General features: G+C 34.8%; 1 long non-coding RNA gene across 1 annotated transcript; it reads right to left on the bottom strand.

Moving 5' to 3' along the window:
• Positions 1-3,367: 3,367 nt before the first annotated feature.
• On the bottom strand, positions 3,368-21,468 carry LOC127841746 (uncharacterized). The gene is made up of 3 exons (XR_008031305.1): positions 21,291-21,468; positions 11,587-11,650; positions 3,368-3,778 (listed from the first exon to the last, which is right to left on the bottom strand). It is a non-coding gene; the product is annotated as an uncharacterized LOC127841746 (long non-coding RNA).
• Between the last annotated feature and the right edge of the window lie 1,184 nt (positions 21,469-22,652).

A 22,652-nucleotide genomic window follows, 5' to 3' on the forward strand; every position in this document is an offset into this window, starting at 1 on the left:
GCTCTTTAGAAGCTGTCATTTAGGATATATGAATTATTTATTCACTAAATCTCCGCTTGTGACAACAATAGTTGGAATTCGAAGGATATATACTCGATGTGAATGAAGGACTTTCTGGATCGTAACAGCTTGACACGGCAAAACTGGCATACTGGTATTTTTAGTTATCAATATAAGTCACATTGTGCTTTATAAATTGTATTCGAGCATTTCGCGACTTATTGAATGACTATGATACCCGATATCAACATTTCATCGGGGATTTGCAGATCACCAAGCTGTCCTGAAATTCAACATTGATTTTAAACTCTTTACTGGTTCGTACTCTTTCTTAGTGTTAGAACTTTTTATCATTTTAAAGTTAAATGAACTGTGTCACAGTAAAAGAGACATTAAGGCGATTGTGGCCAGTTTGGATCTAGATCAGCCTGCAGTCGCTTGAAATCTGTTTGCTTAAAAGCGTTTTTCTGACAATAACAAATAATTTAATTGGATACTGATTTGACTGCGCTTTTCCTGTGATCTGGCTCAAATAATAGAATTGTCATTAATCAAATTATTTATTTCGAACATTAATCAATTGTTTTTCTTGTCCCTCGGGATCAATGACTCCAGCACTTTCCTGTTGAGAATTGAATACTGCTAAAGGCGATGCTAGGGGGCGTGAGAGATGTTGCACCTTCCATTATCGCTCGATTGTTCATTGTCGGCTCGGGTACAACGTGCATGTACCCCGGGTACTCTTAAGTATACTTACATGTATCCCGGGTACGGTAAATATACTAAAATGTACCCGGGAAATTTAACCCTAAATCAGTCGTTGTCGACTATTTTTTGGTAATTACACATTTATGTCCATTTTCTGTAGAATGGCCTCTATATTATCGGAACACATACTCAAAAAGCATGTTGATGCAGTGTTTTTTGAAGAGAAGTGTGTTTAAGATAATCGGTTGCGCGTTTTACGACATCGGATGAATACAACTCGGGAACAGTCTAATATGGACCGAGTACAATTACGTTTATTTACCGTACCTGGGGTACATGTAAGTATACTTTAGAGTACCCAGGGTACATGTAAGTATACTTAAGAGTACCCGGGGTACATGTAAGTAGTACCAGAGCCGACAATGACCAATCAAGCTCCATTATCCCTCATGAACCGACTCAAAAAACCGAGTCGGCAATATTTTACTTAATTTTTGGTTTGGTTGCTCTCGAGGGATCGAAAATTTCAGAATCTTCCTAAAAGCCCTACGGGTTTGATCCCCAGAAGCGACATTGAAAACTAGCATACTTTGTTATCTAAAAGGCTGCTAAACCTGATATACAATGATAATGTGAATTTTCTCTCACATGATGTTCATCAGTCATATTATATAAAAACTTACAGCAGTAGTAAACAACTGGACAATAATTAATGAACGCATCTTTCATTTGTCTTTGACACTTTGATTTTGACATGGCCTAGATTTAAATATGTGACTGGACTTTACCAGCACTCTTGTAACAGAGCTTAAGTTTTAATGTACCATTGAAGATCACCTAAATCCAGATTTGCTATTATAGACGTGTGAAAAGTTTTAAGGGTGTGACAAGTAAGCAAAAATTGGTCATTTCCCAGAGGCCACAACTGATCTATGACTGTATTAAAACAAGAAAAATCAGTGCCTGATTTAGCTTTCCTTAGATAGTTCAATAAAAACTTATTTCATAAGCCTGGTAACAGTTTAACGGTAATGCTACCAATGTGTCACACCAGGGCCTTGAATTTGAAATCTAGGACAGGCATGGTCATTTCTTCATGAAATCAGGACACAAAATTGTATTTTAAGTCCTTAATTGACCTGGCTATAGTTCTCAGATTATTATAAGCTCAATCAGTATATTTATATCATTATTTATGCTTTGTGTATTGTAAACATATAAACAATCATGCAGTTACATGATAGCAATAAATAATATCAAAGCTACCCATACTATAAAGGTCATTGACTAAGCCTATGGTCAAAATGTGAACACATTGAGTGTAATCGCCCTCTCGTGCCAGCAAACACAACACGTTGACAGGTTGTCATTTTTGACAGTTCTACTTTCACTTTCATTTTGTGATATCAAACTATTAACAATTATGTGGCTGAGAAAAATATCGCCATTGGTTTTTATGCCCCCGGTAGGATGGCCTATATCAGTTGCTATGTCAGTCAGTCAGTCAGTCAGTCAGTCAGTCAGTCAGTCAGTCTGTCAGTGTGTCAATCTGTCCGTCCGTCCGAAAACTTTAATGGCCATAACTTTTTTAATATTGAACATAGCAACTTGATATTTGGCATACATGTGCATCTCATGGAGTTGCACATTTTCAGTTGTGAAAGCTGAAGGTCATCCTTCAAGGTAAAATGTCAAATATAAAGCGTCTGTCTGTCTGTCCGAAAACTGTAACATTGGCCATAATTTTTTCAATATTGGCGTGCATGCGTATCTCATATTTTCTGCACATTCCTTCAAAAAACTTACATCAGTACATGATTTTCTTCGTTAATTCAATCATTCCTGACAGACTTGTGAACATATTTCGCTTACATTTTGACGCGCGTAGGTAGGACCGCATTACCGCTTCCGAAATGTGTATTCATACTATTGCCTTCGAGGAACTTATCTGATGTTTGACGGAAAGGGCCGAAAATGTGCGAGTGTGGGTCAAGTTCCCCACAGGTACTACTTTCCCGTTCCCCCAATTTTTTTCCGTACCTTAAATTTTCGTACCCAATTTTTGTTCGTACCCAATTTTTTTTTCGTACCCATTTTTTTTTTCATCCCCAATTTTTTGTTCGTAACCAAAAAAAATTCTGTCCCATTTTTTTTTGTTCCCAAATATTTTTTCGTACCCAAATTTGTTTTCATACCCAAATTTTTTTCGCAAAATTTGTGTACCAAATTTTTTTTTCGTACCAACATACACAATTGTGGTGATTGTGGTGATGTAGATAAACTTAACTTGATGCTTTTATATCCATCCCCTCAAAAGCATCGTCACACCAGTACTGTCAGTTCTTTGATTATTGACTTAACAAGTATTCCACAGAAAAGATAACCAGACAGTTATTAATGCATTTCAGGTTGTTATTTGAATAAGTGGTAAATGGGAATTAAAAGAAAAACACAACAATCATGCAGGGCCCCTTTCTTTAATAGCAGTAAGAGAATAAACAGAATCACGTCTCAATATTAAATGTCGAGGTTCTGCCTGATTAATATATTCGTTTCCATTGCTATATGTTTTCAATTAACTACTAGATCGGATACAGTGCTTTTTTTCAAAACTGTATATGCTATTGAGTTATAACAAAGAACAATAACAAACTAGATAAATAGTCAAATACGCAAAATGCTGTTTACTGTTTCTAACATAAGTTTCCGTCAAAACTCAAAAGTACTTAACAGTATATACAGAGGGCTTTGAAACACATACAAATCCGTAACAACACGCAGTGTCACCAGATGCACTCGTATGTAACCTCCAGATATTTATGAGTATCACCACACGGGTTGCCCAATATGTTATTTTTGGCAATGAGGTGGCACAACTGCTTCCCTTGGCACAGTTTTTTCACGGTTTCAGTGGAGGTTTTCGATTTACAGTCTGTCCGCTTGTTATCGCGATGAGGGCAGATGTCTTTACGTGTACGACCGTATATGGCTGTACCAATTTCAAGGACCTGATCCTCTGGGCATGATAGATACATCGAAGAATGCTCACATATTATTGAGCTCGAATACACTGAAAATGATGAAATAATGTTTTATATCCCAAGACTATGTTGTCAGTCACTATAAATAATGACCGCCAGGACAAATTAGGCGCTTTAATATTTAAAGTAGTTGATGAGGTAAATGTTAAAATATAAGAAACATTGCCATGCATGTTTATTAAATATTTAACTTTCATTTTAAATTTTAAATAATCATCTCAAAAAGTGTCTGTTTGGTTACTTTCTTTACAATATGTATGCACAAAATCACAACAACCACCATTATAACTGAAGTTATTTGCCAGAAACATTTTATCGATTTTTACCAATAGTGAATTTAAGCATCTTCTAAAAAATATTTCATCCCAAGCTAGTTTCATGTGATATGGCACTTAACTGCCTGTTTTTGTTATATCGATTGCCCTATCGTTAAGTTGAAATCAGTCGAAAACTATAAACACGAGGTCAGGTTTAACTCTATCGCTAATGTTGAAGTGTTATTGGAATTTTTTCCCGCGTTATCTTCATAAAAACTTTTGAAGATTATCAAAATATTTTGTAGGTGAATGGCATTAACCAACGCTTTGAAAATCATTCAGTGTTTTTTTTCACAAATAGGGGAATGGTGGCGGGGCCCGTCCAAAGTGGAAAAACGCGCCGTTTTTTTAGGAAAAGGGGAAATTAAAAATTCACTCTTTTATATGTTACGGTATTTATTATATGAATACATATGTATGTATAAATTTACTATTTACAGCTAATTTTCTCTGTCATATTTCTTAAATATATATCAATAATTTTTTCAACATTAGTTCCAGACAGTTCAGCTTTCATGCACAGTCTCAGTTTTCCTAACCATTTTGCGTCTAATTGGGATTTTTTAATCAATAAAATGGCAAAAGTGGAATTTTTTATCAACAAATATTGACACATTATAGTCTAGATGCATCAGGTCTTTTCCTGGCCATTTTGGGAATAATGAAATTCATATGAAAAGTCCGCTGCATGATGTCGGAGAACTAATTTAATATAACTCTTTATAATAATTCAAAATCATATTAATTTGTTATATACGTTGTTAGTTGTTTATGAAATTAATTTGAGATATGTTTATCATTCGAGAGTTCTTTCTAAAAAAAAAAATTTAACTTCTGGAGGGGATTTTTTCTACAAAATTGGGGAAAAATATATACTCTTTTTTGAGAGGAATGGGGCCGAATATCGGCCAAGAAATTGCCATAAAAAACACTGTCATTGATTTGGTTACCATTGCAACTTCAACAGAATTCTTGGCCTACAAATATACACACTGCCATGCAAATGAATATGTTTACCAACAGTGCATTGGTGTATTAAATCGTGTAGCCAAAATCTCAAAGTCGGTTAGTCCATGCTATTTATTGATAAAAAGATGTTCATTTAGCCTTCATAAGCATGAGAAGTGTTTTGATATAATTGATTGTTTTAATATATTATTTTTTTCAATAATTTACTTACTTAAATTTGTCTAAAAGGTAAAAGACCGCATGCAAATCTGTTTGCGAAGTTCAAATATTTGATTATATTAACATGTAATTAAAAACAATCCATAGTGTCTCGGTGTTCTTAACAAGTGTTGAATTCAAGTGTCGATTGGTGGACTTGTAAGGTCGATAATACAATGTAAAAATGAACAGTGAACTTTGATATAAATGTAGACTTTTTTTCTAAAAATACAGACTGAAAACAATTATGTTTCGTTTATTGCCAAAGTAACGTTAAAAAATCACGGTCATGTGTACACATTGTAAAATCATTCCAATATTTAAACTGTTTCATACAGCGACTTGTTTTCTTTATCAAGGTAAATTGAACGCTTATGCGATAGCGGTTTTTGACGATATTTCTCGCGCGATTACTAGCATTTTATTAAGTTTTATAATCTGTGTATTCATAAGCTTTAAATACCGTGTAATGATAAAATCGATTTTAAACTGGTATCGATGGGAAACTACTTATAATTGTTAACCAACATATTAAATCTTGTGTTAACTATTGCTTTTCTTATTCCGAATAGTTCAATTACGCTGATGGTTTACGGCCAGGAGAGGTTATGTCGCCACTATTGTTTTCAATATTTGTTGGAGATTAAAAGCTTTTTTGCAGTACATTATTGATGCTGGCTGAAGTATTGAATATTTTATTGTTATTTTGTTGCTGTTTCCTGATGATATTGCTATTTAAGGTTAAGCTCCTGATGAAACTCAGAGATATTTATATCTTTTGTATTCATATTCATTTATTGTTGTACGTGGGGTATAAGTGTTACTATAGCGAAAACGAAAATAATGGTTGTTCGAAAACATGGGGCGCTATTAGCAAACGAAAAATGGACCTATAATAGCCAACCAATTGAAGTTGTTGATGATTTTAACTAGCTAGGCACTGTATTTAATTACACTTGGAACTTTTGTAAAACATTTAACATATCAATGCAAAGGCATTAAAATCCTCAAATATTATATTTTGCAAATGCAACGGCTTCGACCGTTTACACAAAATATTTGTCAACTATTCGATGCATTTGTACCACCATTACTTAACTATTCTTGTGAAGTTATACCAACTCAAAGGAGCTAGAAAGAATTTACCTTACATTTTGTGAAGAACTATTACGATTTAAAAGCAATAATCGTTCTGCTGCAGTCGTTGGTTAGCTGGGCAGATGTACAGTTCATATCCATAGATACATAAGAATAATAAAATATTGGTTTAAAATCAAAGACAACGACACTATTATATTAAATGTTGTTTATAAAGAGTCTTTTAAAGACTGTATTAACGGAAAGAGAAATTGGGTAACAAATGTTAAAAAATCTCTTAAATGATCATGGGTTCGCATACGTGTTCGAAAATTATCAGTATCTTAACAAAAACGTATTCCTATCTGGATTTAAATGCAGAGTCAAAGATTGATTTAAAAAAAGATTGTGAACACTCACTTTGATGTCCTTTTTAATGTTTTACAAAGAATTTGTTAATAACGTTTAAATATGAAAAATATCTTAATGTCTTACCTAAAAGTCTCTATTTATGTCCCTCAGTCTATACTGGGGGACATATTGTTTTTACCCTGTATGTTGGTTTGTTTGTTGGATTGTTTGCGTCAAACTTTAACATTTGCCATAACGTTTGCAATATTGAAGATAGCAACTTCATATTTTGCATGCATGTGTATCTCATGGAGCTGCACATTTTGAGTGGTGAAAGGTAAATGTCAAGGTCATCCTTCAAGGTCAAAGATATGGTGGACATAGTATTTCACAAACACATCTTGTTTTAATATATTTTTTTATATGTCTAGTCATCTATTGATTTAAGAATCCAAACAGGTAGGTTCAGTACTAAACGCATTGCTAGGGAAGAAAGATATTGTATCTATTGTAGCTCACGTGATTTAGACGAATATCATTTAATGTTAATATACCTTGTTATAGCGATATCAGGAAAAATACTTAAAATCTTATTATTTGAAACGACCTGCTTATAGCAGATAGTTTTACCAAAACAAACACTGGTTAGTCACACAAGTTATAAGAAACTTCATTCTTTAAACAAAAATAATATATTATTTTTTAATTTTCTTTTGTTTTTTTGTTTTGGAAATTGGGGAAAAAATATAATTTCGGTTCGGGATCGGGTCCGTTTGCTTTGGGAGTGCCTCTGTTTTTTCGGAGGCGCAGACAGTGCTGAAAAAACCCTGTAATTTATATGATTTTGAATAATTATAAAGAGTTATATCAAATTAGTTTTTTTCCAATCAAGTGGACTTTTCACATGAATTGCATTTCTTTCCATAAATGGTCAGGAAAAGGCCTGATGTATCTATATTGTGTCAATTTTTGTTGATAAAAATTCCAATTTGGTACATTTTATTGTTACAAAATTCACAAATTTGCCATTTTATGGATTTAAAAAATCCCAATTAGACTCAAAATGGCTAGAAAAACTGAGATTGAATGTGCAGAAAGGCTGAACTGTCTGCAACTAATGTTGAAAAAAATCATTGATGTATATATTATATTTAAGAAAAAGGACAGAGACATTAAGCTGTGAATATTAAAAAATAATTGATATATATATTTACGAAAAAGGAAAGAGACATTAAGCTGTGAACATTACAATGTAATATTCACAGCTTAATGTCTCTGTCCTTTTTCTTAAATATATATCAGTGATGTTTTCAACATTAGTTTCAAACAGTTCAGCCTTCCTGCATTCGTACATACTTGTGTATTCATATTATAAATTAAATTACATATAAAAGAGTGAATTTTTAATTTACCCCTTTTCCTATAAAACGACGCGTTTTCCCTTTTGGACGGGCCCCGCCACCATTCCGCAATAGGTGAAAAAACACTGCTATCGATTGGCGATGATAAAAAGCCGAAAGACAGTTCGAAAATAAACCAACAAAATTAGAATACCAGTGAAACTGATGGATGCTCCCCGATGATGCGCTTTGTCAATCTATGTGTTAATAACCACCTAAAAAATCTATTATTAGCCTCGGTGACCTTCACCTTGACCCCAGTGACCTCAAACCTCATCAAAAGGTAGAGGTCTATGCAAGGTACCTACATGCCAAATATGAAAGAGATCGGTAAAGTATTGAAGGCGCTATGAGAAACTGTAAAAGAGTGTGACGGAAATCTATTATAAGCCTCGGTGACCTTGACCTTGAACCCAGTGACCTCAAACCTCATCAAAAAGTAGAGGTCCCTGCAAGGTACCTACATGACAAATATGAAAGAGATCGGTTCAGTATTGAAGGCGCTAATGAGAAACTGTAACAAGTGTGACGGAAAATCTATTATTATTAGCCTTGGTGACCTTGACCTTGAACCCAGTGGCCTCAAACCTCATCAAAAGGTAGAGGACGATGCAAGGTACCTACATGCCAAATATGTAACAGATCGGTAAAATAGTGAAGGCGCTATGAGAAACTGTAACAAAAGTGTGATGGAATATCTTTTATTAGCCTCAGTGACCTTGACCCCAGTGACCTCAAACCTCATCAAAAGGTAGAGGTCCATGCAAGGTACCTACATGCCAAATATGTAAGAGATCGGTAAAATAGTGAAGTCGCTATGAGAAACTGTAACAAAAGTGTGACGTACGGAAGTACGGAAGGACAAATAATGTGGCAACTATATGCTCCGCCGAAATTTTATTTCGGGGAGCATAAAAATCAATTTACGTATTTCCGAGGTAAATGTTTACATGTCGTGACACCGTCTAGATTACTTCCCATAATAATCCGACAATGTCACATTCATAACTAAATTCAGTGTTCAGTTCCAGAAGGCCAGATTTTAGGGCCTTCATTTGAGCCGCGTTCTGAGAAAACGGGGCTTAAAGCATGTGCGTGAAGTGTCTTCCCATATTAGCATGTGCTGTGCAGTACGCACAGGCTAATCAGGGACGAAACTTTCGCCAAAATTTGATCTTTGCTAAGAAGAGACTCCATTTTAACGAAAATGTCATAAAAACGGAAAGTGTCTTCCCTGATTAGCCTGTGCGGACTGAACAGGCTAATCTGGGATGACGCTTTACACACATGCATTATGCCTAGTTTTCTTACAACGCTACTCATTTTCATCACATTCACGCGCTTGTGCAGGCTTCCTGAAAAGTCCCAAAAAGTGCCTGTCAACCGGACAGGCTGATGGAAAATTTACCTGACCAAAAAGCGTTAGTTTATAACTGAAGAATGAAGTAAATTAAAACTCATATTTATTGCTATGTGCAGCCTATAAGTACACTCAATAAAGTAAATCAAAACGCTTGTGTGTTCTAGTGATTACAGTGTATGATGGACAACAGCTTAAAATTGTAGTCAGACTCAAAACAAAATCACACAGCACGATTGGTGTTGCCATTGAAGAACTTTAGCAACTACATTTATTTTCAGGTGTAGTTTTTTGTTATAACCTTTGTAAGTAGATAGATGGTAATATGTCGGACCAATGAAATTGACCTTTTTAAAAAAAAACGACGTTTCAAAGGGAGAGCACTCTAAAGAACTAGTGACGCGTTAGTGTTCTTACTGACAAAAAGGCTTAAAATTCACAAAAAGAGTGATTCTAATGGGTTTATTTTTCGATCTTTTGGAAAGTATGAGACTTTTCTTTATTAAGTCATATTTTTTCGGCCTGTCACAAGGACCGGCGATATTAGAAACTTCGCCGGACCATAAAGAATTTTGCCGGACAAGACCGGCGGTCCTGCCTTTTCAGGAAGCCTGTTGTGTATTGCAATAAACAATATCAAAGATTGACGGGACGGGTTTACGGCAGAGTTGGTTGTTTTGCACTGGGAGTGGCTCAATAAGATTTGTCTGGTGTTTCATAATGTTCTCTTTTTACACGTACCGAATTCAGATTTTTTAATTAATTTGCAAAGTAAATTTTGGGAACGGGGTCGGGTCCCTTTGAATTTAGTTGTTTCAATATTGCAATTTGCCAAAAGTTATGGCATATGTAAAAGTTTTACTCAAACAAACCAACAGACAGGGCAAATACAATATGTCTCCAACTATAGTGGTGGGGGACATAAAAAATTGAAACCTTTCAATTTGGGATATTTAGGTCCCGTTGGGGAAAATATATACATTTTTCATTAAGAATGGGACCGAATACCGGGCCCAATGTTTTTTTTCACCTATAGGGGAATGGTGGCGGGGCCCGTCCAAAGGGGAAAAACGCGTCGTTTTTTAGGAAAAGGGGAAAATTAAAAATTTACGCTTTTATATGTAATGATATTTATTATATGAATGCACATGTATGCATGAATGTAATATTCACAGTTGAATGTCTTTGTCCTATTTCTTAAATATATACCAATGATTTTTTCAACATTAGTTTCAGACAGTTCAGCCTTCATGCACAGTCTTAGTTTTCCTTGCCATTTTGAGTCTTATTGGGATTTTTTAAATCGATAAAATGGAAAATGAGCATTTTTTATCAATAAAATGGACCAAATTGCAATGTTTTATCAACGAATATTGACACAATATACCTAGATACATCAGGCCTTTGCCTGGCCATTTTGGGAAAAAAATGCAATTCATGTTACATTAACTGATTTGGGAAAAACTAACTTAATATAACTCTTTATAATAATTCAAAATCATATTAATTATAGTTATATAATTTATTAGTTGTTTATGAAATAAATTTGAGATATATCAGGGCTCAACATTAACCGAAAAACCAACTTGCCCTACCGGGCCAGTACTTCCAAAATCTACTTGCACTGAACGTAAAGCAACTTGCCCAAAGATGAAATATCACATCAACTGTAAACCTCATATTGTTTGATAAACAAAAATGATACACAACAAAACCTTTTTTATTTTTGAACATTTAACAAAATGATTACAGCAAGTTCAGTCTAAATTAAATGCTCTTTGTTCTTTTTTGCACTTTTCAGGGCGGACAACTAGATTATAAAAGAACTTGCCCAGACCCAACTTTTACTTGCCAGGGGCAATAGGACAACCATAAATGTTGAGACCTGTATATTTATCATAAGACAGTTATTAAAAAAAAAAAAAAAAATTTTTTTTTTTTTACTTTTGGAGGGGATTTTTTCTACAAAATGGGGGGAAAATATATACTCTTTTTTGAGGGGAATGGGGCCGAATATCGGTCCCGAAATTGCCATAAAAAACACTGGGACCCGATTCTAAACGAAAACACACACGCACACTGTAATCAAAATATTATTGCGTATTGAATTAAATTGAGGATAAAGGAGGCTGTTGTGCTGGTACTGCACCTTCAGCGATACATACCTTGGCTTATGCACACTGCGTACACGAGACACCAAGCGAATAAGTAGACAGCTCGCATGTTTGCCTGCAAAACATAGTAGGCTAAAACAAGTGATTAGAATTGTCAGATTGAAAAGATAAAAATAATCATACGCTAATAAAGAAAAGACTTAATCGGACATAAATTGAATTTAGCAGTAGCAGGGCCTTTTTTTCTTTATTTGGGGAAAGTTGCTGGCCTTCCAGGTTGCGGGGGGGGGGGGGACTGAAATTTGGGCGAAATTGCATCATTTTAAAGAAATTCTTTTTGGCGAGGGGCCTATATAAAGCGCTTATTAAATGGGGGAAAAAAGCCCTGAGTCGCTAAGGAATAGAATGGTACTGAGCATGTACTGACATTTATTGTAAAATATTATCTGAATGTGCTGCAAAATGTTTTAATTTGATATCACCCCAGGGCCTTTTCAGTTTAATATTCATTTAGCGCATATTATGCGCTTAATAAATAAATATGTGGACTATTTCCAAGTTACGTGTGATTTTTTAAAATCATCATATGAATTGTTTTTTGTAACAATGTAATTGTTCGTTAAAACCTTATATCCCATAAAACAGGGTTCGCCAAAACTTGAAAAATCTGTCAGTCATTCGGACTGACAGACTTGAAATTTTTGTCAGTCCGAATCAGTTTCTGTCAGTCCCACTGTCCGACTTAACTATAACAGCAAAACACAACAAAAGAGAGTACCTTTTAGATGTTTATTGGTTTTGATCACATTAAAATACAATAAACAAGAAATATCTTTAAAAAAGATATACGGCGTAAATAGTTTAATGAATGAGATCAAGTATAGCGAATGTCTTTTTCTGTGCAGTTCTTAGCTGCATCACACGCAGTACGGGATGTTACTGGGAGTTTTCGCGGCTTATTTAAGAAATAATTCGTGTACGTTATAGTTTGTTGTCGAATAACCCACGGCCGGAAGTTTAGATGCGTAGGGATTAAATCACGAGTGCGAAGCACGAGTGATTTGAAACCACGCATCTAAACTTCCGGCCGTGGGTTATTCGACCACAAACTATAACGTACACGAATTATTTCGATTCTAACACGATTTTTACTAAAGATTTATAGAATGTATCTTATTTTTCTTGCATACTATTTTATGTGAAGCTCCGCCCATAAAAATAGCTTTCGGCTGTTCTGTCGATCAGATATCCGCCCTCAATAACAGCCAAACTGGATGGAAAAAACCCATTTCATTTCTCACGTTTAGTTAACTAAGAACAACAACTTGCGTAAACTAACATGTTTTCATTGTACTCTTTAAATTAACGCAAGAGTGTTGAATCTACAAGACAACAACTCCGATTCGAACTTCAGCCATTTCAGTATCGAAGCAGCAGACGAACACCGTGGGAAATTGGGTCAAGTTTACGCATTTCTGTTCATAGCGTAGTATTTTGTCACGTGACTTTCATTCATAAAATACCGGATTATTACGCTGGTGGAAAATGTATCGGCATGTTTTGTTTAGCTACAGCGCGTGCTTTCAGTGTATAAGCTCCGCCCATAAGTTATTGCAGAATAACCCACGCTTGATTTCCTTCTTTGTCTATAGAAAACAAGTCACGTGCCGTGTTAGAATTTACATTATAACATATTGCTGGTCATAAACCTATAGATACAAAACAGAAAACCAAAAGAAGAATGGAAGTGAAATTTAAACATATGAGTCAACCGGCCACACGAGAAGTATCCGTATTTATAGCCGCGTTCTTCGAACAAACCTGTTTTAGTGGTTTGTCGGGCATTGCTATTTGATTCGATTATTAACAGTATCAATTATCATCGTGCTAATGCTTAAAGTGATATTATGGGAATTTTGCACTGTTGAATTGAGCTGAAAAGAATTAACAGGTCAAAATAGTTAGTTAAAATGTGGTTACTGATTAATTATCTGCAACTCACCTTGCTACCAGTTGTTTATAAAAATATATTTTATATTCGATATTCTTACGTGACCCACCCAGTCCTGTAAGCTGAAATGATCCGTAAAACAATTTCGTGTCTTTGTGTCGTATGAACAAATCTGCACTAAAACTAAATTTAGGTTCAACTCGTAAACGCATGATCAGTTGTCAAACGAAAGTACGGTTGATATTCAAATGCATTATTTTTCTCTTTCTGGTATATTGTTTTAGTATGATGATGCTGCATTAATTAATATAAGTGTATATGAAGTAGAAACATAAAAAATAATCAACGGTTGCGATAGACACCTATAAACTGTTACATGCTCATAATATCACTTTAGTACATTAGGCAATATGGACGAATAATTATTGTTAAATTTATCAACAATAATATTTATCATTGTATTGTTGAAAACACATTAAGAATCTATTATTTACATACCATAATTATATTGCTGAATATCTTCATTTAACATATTTCTGGTCTAAAGAAAATTCCAGGTCACCTAGTTCACGGATAGCGTCTTTATTATATAACGATTATTTTACTGGCCGCCAACTCCGGTGATGACCTGTATATAAACTCTGAATGACCGCAATTTGACCAGATATACCTCGCGGGTTGAAATGCAATGCTTTAAAGTGAGGCCTCGCTTCCATTGCTCTTTATACTTTTACATGCTAACATGTTGACAGGAATAAGGAAGTAAGTACTAAATATGAGAACATAGCCTTTTAAGTATAAACGCTCTTGCGCTGGTAATACTCTGAAAATAAAAGGTGTACGCACAAACTGTATTGATGTCGAGAATTGAGTGTAAAACTGTTCTATCTATTAAGCCTTTTCATTCGAGATAAAATTGTTTCATACAGTAAAACAGTGTTACAAAGACGCGGATATGTTTCCAATGTTCTGGTGGTATACTCAAATCAGCCAATGGAATAAATGAAGTGTATTCATTCGTACCTAGCCGCGGGAAATTTTATTGGAATTTTATTGGACACTTACAAAGGTCAGGCTAAGGTGAAAAGCTGGCTTAAGACAGCTTACGCCGAAAAACATGTCCAAAGTCGATATAATTAAACAATTATTATATTAATAATAAACCACATATAAACCAAAGGTATTCTTTTTAGACTTCTTTTTGTCAAACTGTTTTTTAGCCTGCACAGCTCTGCAAATCCATGTTCTTGAGAAGTTAGGGTGACATCAAATCAAGTTTGACTTAATTGCACACACCAATTCACACTAGTTTGGATGACTTCAATTTCTGTTTATTAGCCAATTTCACAAGTTCTAAAACAACACCTATTGTTAAAATATTTTCTCTTAGCCGAGGTTGATTTCTAGGTTCAATTAAATGAATGTCTTTCACACCAATTTCTTGATAGAAAGGCCCATTACCACCATCCATTCTTGTTGTCTGAAATAACACAAAACATATTGCTACAAACTATAAACAACAAATCAAAACATAAATATCCCTATGTCCGAATTTTAAAATATCCGAAATATAGTACATCGGGTGAAAAATCTAATTTTGATTTCAGAAATTGTTGGTGTGTAAATTAAAATATATCCTTCCCATAAGAATATAATAATGAAACTTTTTAACAGAAATGCTCACAAATGCCTGTTGAAACAAGTTTTCATGCAGTTTTTGTTGTGGAATAATTAAATGGAACAAACAAAATGGCGGTTGCTTTTTTTAACAAAGACCGTTGATTTTGAACTCGCATGTGATAGTCAATTCTAATCCAACTTTAAACAACAAAACATCAAAATGAAGGTAAGAAAAAAAGGATTTTGACAGAAGTTGAACAAAAAGCATTTACCTTCTATTTATCCAAATGCATATATTACACTTTGAGTGATCTTTTTGAAACCATTTTTCATCCGATTGTGTCGGTGAGTCGGACCGATTATCTTAAATCACTTGTCGGTCCTGAGAAATATTTGCCGGTCAGGACCGGCGGACCGACGGTTTTGGCGAACCCTGCATAAAATAAATGTTGAAAAGGCACAATTTAACAGGGGTTCTGAAACATGCTGTCCGAGTCGTCAATATCCCCTTCCGGACAAGCAATTTTTGAATGCTGGCTAAATGTCCAGGGACAAGAATAATTTCCGTGGTTAATTTTTTTCTAGAACGAAACTACTCTATTTTCCGAAAATCAAAGTTTATTTAAATAGCAGCTAAGCTTATGATTGATCCACACTTTTTCAACTGGAGGTAGGTTATTTTCCGATTATTATTATTTAATGTTTTATTTTCCGATAATTATTATAATACCCGCAAGGGGAGTTAGACAGTATAGATAGATAGATGTAGTAAACCAGTCCACGAGTTTATAGCAATAGCCAATCACGCATATTAAGATAATATATTTAGTAGAGAAACCAGCGCACATGTGTATAGCAACAGTCAATCACGCATTAGATAAAAAATTTCGTACATTGCAAATAGCCGCATACATGTTCTACCGACCAGCATTCGATTTTTTTTTAAATAAAACCACTTCAACGTCAAGTCATGACGCTTATCAGACCAATGATAAAATCAGTTCGGCGTCGGAAAAGAAGAGAAAAGTCAAGTATGAATATGATAAAGCATACGACGCCAAGCGAAAACAAGAATTTGATTAGGCTTGGCTAATTGATTTTCCTTGCAGCGTTTTTTTTTCATTCTTTGAACGGATCCGGTAAACGGCCCTGTTCCCAATCGGAACCGGACCTGGTCCCAAAATCGCCGACGGACCCTTCTCAATTTAGAAAACGGTCTTATCCCAAATAGTTTATATAAAAAAGGCCTCGTATCGATTCGAAAATCCCAAATAGACTATCTTTTTTGTCTCAAAACGACTTCAGAAGTTAGTAAACAAGTATGAAAAGGAAACGGTTGTTGTTGTAGTTGTTGTTGTTCTTTTAGGATGAGGCCGACGCAACTTCCGATAGTTGGAGCCACCTAGTTACCAAGTTGACTGTTCCCCGGCCGGCATACATAATGCGGCATTATTGAATGCTGGCGGGGAAACAGTCAACCAAATAAGGCAATAGTAGTAAAATTGACCTTGTTTTGTACGCTTCGATAACAATTTTTCACATGTTCGTGGCAGTTGTTTATTGAACGTTCTCATTAAATACAGATTCAATATACAAAATAAAACCCTTATCCGAAAAGAATGATAGATATTTCGAAATGCCGACTTTGACAAAATATTTTTCCGGGTTTTGGTTTTATTCGTAGCGACGTCTTTACGTAGTAAACAAACCCAAATATGGAAATCCGAAATCTCGTTTTACTCTTCAAATACTCGCGGCGAGGTTAAAAAGTCAACTACTTCCGACGATTTTGCACACTCGCATCGTGGTTTTATATAAATAGCCAGAAATTAGTCACAATTCAAAATACTACTTTAAGAAAGAACAAAACGAAATCAGCCAAGCATAAATTTAGCCACCTAAATTTCTGTTTTCCATTATAACAATGGTCATCTGCTGGTCCTTTTAATTTAGACAAGTTATCTCAAATTGCCACACAAAGTAATTTTTCAATTGGGCTTTATGCCATTTTAAACAATTTTCACTTATATTGTGGCAATACCCATTAATTCTATCTGGAAAACCAGTTCTTATTTTTTTTTAAATAAACTGGTATTTGTTATACAGACTTATGATCTACCCTATCCCAGAATGCCATTGATAGTGTATAAAGCATTGTTTACTACATAAAATAGATTCCAGTCGATGTATTTGTATGATTTTTGATATTTCCCAATGATGGATTTCACGACGCGAAAATTCCCAATTTGAAGGATTTCGCGACTCAAAAATTCCCAATTTCTAGGGGAAAGGACCTGTTCCCAAACAGGTGAAAAAAAACGCTACCTTGGCTTGAAAACGTTGCCGGTGTGTCACCGTGTGTGTAAATGTAAACTTTGTAAGGAGTTAGCGGATCATAATATACTTATAATTAGCGGAGATTATTTTATTTCAAGTGAATTTTCTAGTCATTTTGAGATTATTAAATATCCAAGATGGTATCATGTGTGCCTTAAACGTGTTCTTATTATATGCATATCTTACTTGTATTTTTTGTTCATGTGAATTTTCTACTGAACAGTCAACTATGTGGGACGATTGAACTTTATCGGTACGCAACACTTAACATCAAACAGCGTACCCTAACCCTAACCCTTAACACCTAACACATAACAACTAACGCAACACCTTATAATCCTTTTTATCCTATATATTTCCTTAGTATCGGGGGCTACCGCCCCCAAACCGCCGCTTTGTCGATAGTGGTAAACAACTGCGTACCGGTAAAGTTCAATATAGCCAAAAAATCTGGGCTAATAATCCATCCCTGCATACTTTTAAAAACAGATTGGACAATACATGGGCAAAATAAGAGATGTGTTTGTCAGAAACACAATGCACCCTATTGCGCCGCTTTGGAGCCATATATTTGACCTTTGACCTTGAAGGATGACCTTGACCTTTCACCACTCAAAATGTGCAGCTCCATGAGATACACATGCATGCCAATTTGCCAAATATCAAGTTGTTATCTTCAATAATGCAAAAGTTATTGCAAAACTTAAACCATGATTAAAGTTTTGGGACACGCACAACGAATGAATGACAGACCGAAAGGCCAATACAATAAGCCCCCGATCTTTCGATCCGGGGGAATAAAATTGTACTCAGCTATACCGGAGACTACCTGGTGTAACGAACATGATGTGGCTAAAAGATGCTGATACAGCTTGCGGCCCTAACCGGATTTGTATGTATAATCCTTTTTATCCTATGTTTTTCTTTAGTATCGGGGGCTACCACCCCCAAACCCCCGCTTTAAATGGTGAACAACGCACAGCCACAGGTTTCTCAATTTCTGAATCTGATACGATGCTGTCCGGTAATCTTGCGCAGTTAAGGGTCAATTGGTTTAAAAACATGTTCTTTTATAAATTGGCAACATAATATCTAAATTTATTATGAAAATCATAAGTTCATGTGCTTATTAACACAAAAATATCTGATTAATTCAGTGAAGAACTGCCCGAATTGATTTCAAAACAAACATGACTCACCTCATTTTCAAACTATCACAGTGTCTGGTAATCTTGCGCACTTTGTATAATGACCTCGTTTAGGCAAAATTGTAGACATATGGTGTCAAATTATTGACAAAAAACATTCCAGGAAAATATTTTAAAAATCAGTTTGCAAAACCATTGAAATTAAATGTGGATTTCTAGTGCAGTTTTTGTTCACTACAAATCAAAAAATAATATAGTCACTAATAATAGTGTACAATTACAACAATGTAATAAAAAAGTACCGGTATGCGTGAAAAAATGCATAACAGGTTTGATACCACGATCATGCTTCCATAGTTTACAGAAAATATCAAAACTAGGCCATTGCGCATGCGGAGATCATACCAAATTGGTTTGACAGAATGGCGGGAAATGATGATTATGTCGTCTGATGCGATATATTTTCATGGCAAAAAATGATCGGATATTATGCAATGGAATGCTTAATTACACGTTGGATTTATGAATGCTTAATTTAAAGTATGAAAACGCTAAAGACTGCAGGGAATTTGTGATTCATTTAGAATTTTTCGTAAGAAGGCCAGTGTTTACGATGTATAGGGATGACGCAACTGGTGCTTAAATGTAATGATCGAATTTAATTTTGCATGGAATACGTAATTTTTAAATCCGTTAATTTTTTACAATGTGAAATTCCATTTTTCATCACTAAAGAAAACCATTCGTCGTCTGCGAGATTCCCAAATGCGAAGTGCGCAAGATTACCGGACGCGCAAGATTACCGGACTTAACTGTACAGTATTTTCAGTATTTTCCTATGAACTACAACAATTTATCAAATGAATATTAATTACGATGCTGTCCGGTAATCTTGCGCAGTTAAGGTTCAATTGGTTTAAAAACATGTTCTTTTATAAATTGACAACATAATATCTAAATTAATTATGGAAATAATAAATTTATGTGCTTATTAACACAAAAAAATTCTGATTAATTCAGTGGAGAACTGTCCGATTTGATTTCAAAACAAACATGACTCACCTCATTTTCAAACTATCACAGTGTCCGGTAATCTTGCGCACTTTCTGTAATGACCTCGTTTAGGCAAAATTGTTGACATATGGTTTCCAATTATTGACAAAAAAACATTCCAGAAAAATATTTTTAAAATCAGTTTGTAAAACCATTGAAATTAAATGTGGATTTCTAGTGCAGTTTTTGTTCACTACAAATCAACAAATAATATAGTCACTAGTAATTAGGGCTGTCACGATACGCCGTGAGTGTACCGCGGTATATCGTGGTACAGCAACACTGTATCGCGGTACGTACCGCGATATTTTACAGAATATGTATCTGTAAAGAAAACAGTTTACAAACTTTATTAAACACAATAATCAGAAAACACGGGTATCATAGTATGACTTGAAACTGTAAAAGAAACTGTAATAAACTTGATAGAAGTAGTCATTGTTATTGTTATTGTTATTCGCGTCTTTTTCTAAAATGTCCGCCATGTTGTTTACAATAGCTGTGACTACGACCTGTGTAAATCGAACGCTTCAAGGGCATGTTTAAAATGCGGAGTCAGCAGGCCCAGTATTGAAAATCCGTAGCGTTCTGATTCTTCCTCGACTTATTCATAATCTTAAGATAACATGATTTGGAAGTGCCATGCTTTGAACGATCGATATTCTAAAGAAAGAAAATAAGAAATAGAGTAAACATCTTTTGGATAATTATGAACTTATTTGCAAAGGAAATCTAACCCAAATTCAAAAAAGGTGCGGACCCATACATTGCCGTATTTTAAACGTGAAAGTTAAACATCTACCAGTGGAAGCGCTTGCTTGACCTGGATATTAACGGATTATTTATTTAGACCTTTTGAATCGCTTCTACAGTTTTCAAAACGATATCTATATCAAAATAATTATGTAATGTATTTATATATGTGCTAATATAATAATATTAAAAAAAACCGGTGCGGCAACGCCGTACCGCGGTGCGATTTTTTTCACGACATGCACCGCGATATACCGGTATACCGGTGAATCGTGACAGCCCTACTAGTAATAGTGTACAATTAATAAAAAAAAAGTACCGGTATGCGTGAAAAAAACGTTTCTGCACAACGGGTTTGATTTAACCACGATCATGCTTCCATAGTTTACAGAAAATATCAAAACTTGGCCATTGCGCATGCGGAGATCATACCAAATTGGTTTGACAGAATGGCGGGAAATAATGACTACGGGAAATAATTGACTATGTCGGTCTGGTGCGATATTTTTTCATGGCAAAAAATACCATAATTTATTCGATATTATGCAATGGAATGCTAAATTACACGTTGGATTTATGAATTCTTAATTTAATGTATGAAAACGCTAAATACTGCAGGGAATTGTGATTCATTTCGAATTTTTCGTAAGTGGGCCAGTGTTACGATGTATAGGGATGACGCAACCGATGTTTAAATGTAATTATGATCGAATTTTATTTTGCATGGAATATGTACCTTTTAAATCCGTTAATTATTAAAAATGTGAAATTCCATCTTTCATCACTAAAGAAAACCATTTGTCGTCTGCGAGATACGCAAATGCGAAGTGCGCAAGATTACCGGACGCGCAAGATTACCGGACTTAACTGTATTTGTAATAACAAATGCTTACCATTATATCGACAACGGTATGCTAATCCAATTCCTCGCGGAACAAACAACAATCATGAAACAACCTATGAACACGGTGATGGTGAACAAACAACACACAATCTTCGAGATGTAAGTTTTAAAAAATGAATCGCGCCGTTAGAAAACTTGCATTGATAGTGTCTATGACGTCATCGGTGAATCATTTTCATTACGTCATAAGTCATAATTTTCCGCCAAAACGCGCTTTGCATTTTTGCGTGAGATGTTTATGTACGCATTCTTCTGATTTAATTTGGAATTTAACAACTTACATGGGTGAATATTTGATTAGTTTCCATTTACTGTCCATATTCAACAATAATCTAAATGGTAGAAATTAATGGTGAATATTTTCATTATTACAAAATCAAATTATATGTGAAAACTATTAGATAAGAATTCTAAGCATATCACACGCTTGAAGCTGTTTTTTTTGCTTTGTTGAACTACCCGCCATGTATTTTGGTAACGGTGTGTTGTCCGAATTCTTTATAGGTAATTTTCTTGATTATTTTATAAACAAATGTCAAACGGAAATAAAATTAAGCAACCACATGGAGCTAAATATATTTAAACTTAAGTTAATAACAGTTACATTAAGTAGCTATATACTGTAGGCCCTATGCAGAATAATTTTAAACGGTCAGTTATGGCTCTGTCCCTAATTTTGCAAGTCGACACCGTTATGAAGAAAATTCCATCTACCCCACGCGGAATGATATGGTGATACAATGTTTTCCGAAAAGTAAACATTCGTTCAACCTTTGACGTAATTATACTCCAAGAACGCAGCGCGAAGTATATATAAGTTATACCTAGTATAACAAGGTATGCAACTCAAAATCACCCCAAAACGAGGTGAATCGCTTTGAACAGCCATATCTTCATCAATAGTGCAGCGATTTTCACGATCTCGGTCTTATTCAACGCAGAAATGAATTTCCTTTCTGGAAATGTATACGTCTTGTAATATTTTTACACATGCTGGGTCAACTTTACTTGATATTGCACTTCTCACTGGCAATAAGTATAAGATGGTTATGGCAAATTTAAGACACAACCACCACCAATTTTATTTTTTTAGACAAATGATTGTTCTTGTACTTCTCACGTGCAATAAGTATTAGCTTTTTAAGCCAAATATAAGACACAACCACCATCAATATCATTATTTCAGACAATGACTTGGTTTTGCACTTCTCGGGGACAATTATAATCAGCTTGTTATGCCAGTCTATAAGTTGGTTTTGTAAATCTAAAAGGCAAATATTTTTGCAAGCCATGAAAAATATAATACACCGCTACCAAGTTACCAACATCATTATTTCAGTCAATATTAAAG

This window comes from Dreissena polymorpha, chromosome 8 (assembly GCF_020536995.1).
Source record: "Dreissena polymorpha isolate Duluth1 chromosome 8, UMN_Dpol_1.0, whole genome shotgun sequence".
Classification (NCBI taxonomy): Eukaryota; Metazoa; Mollusca; class Bivalvia; order Myida; family Dreissenidae; genus Dreissena; species Dreissena polymorpha.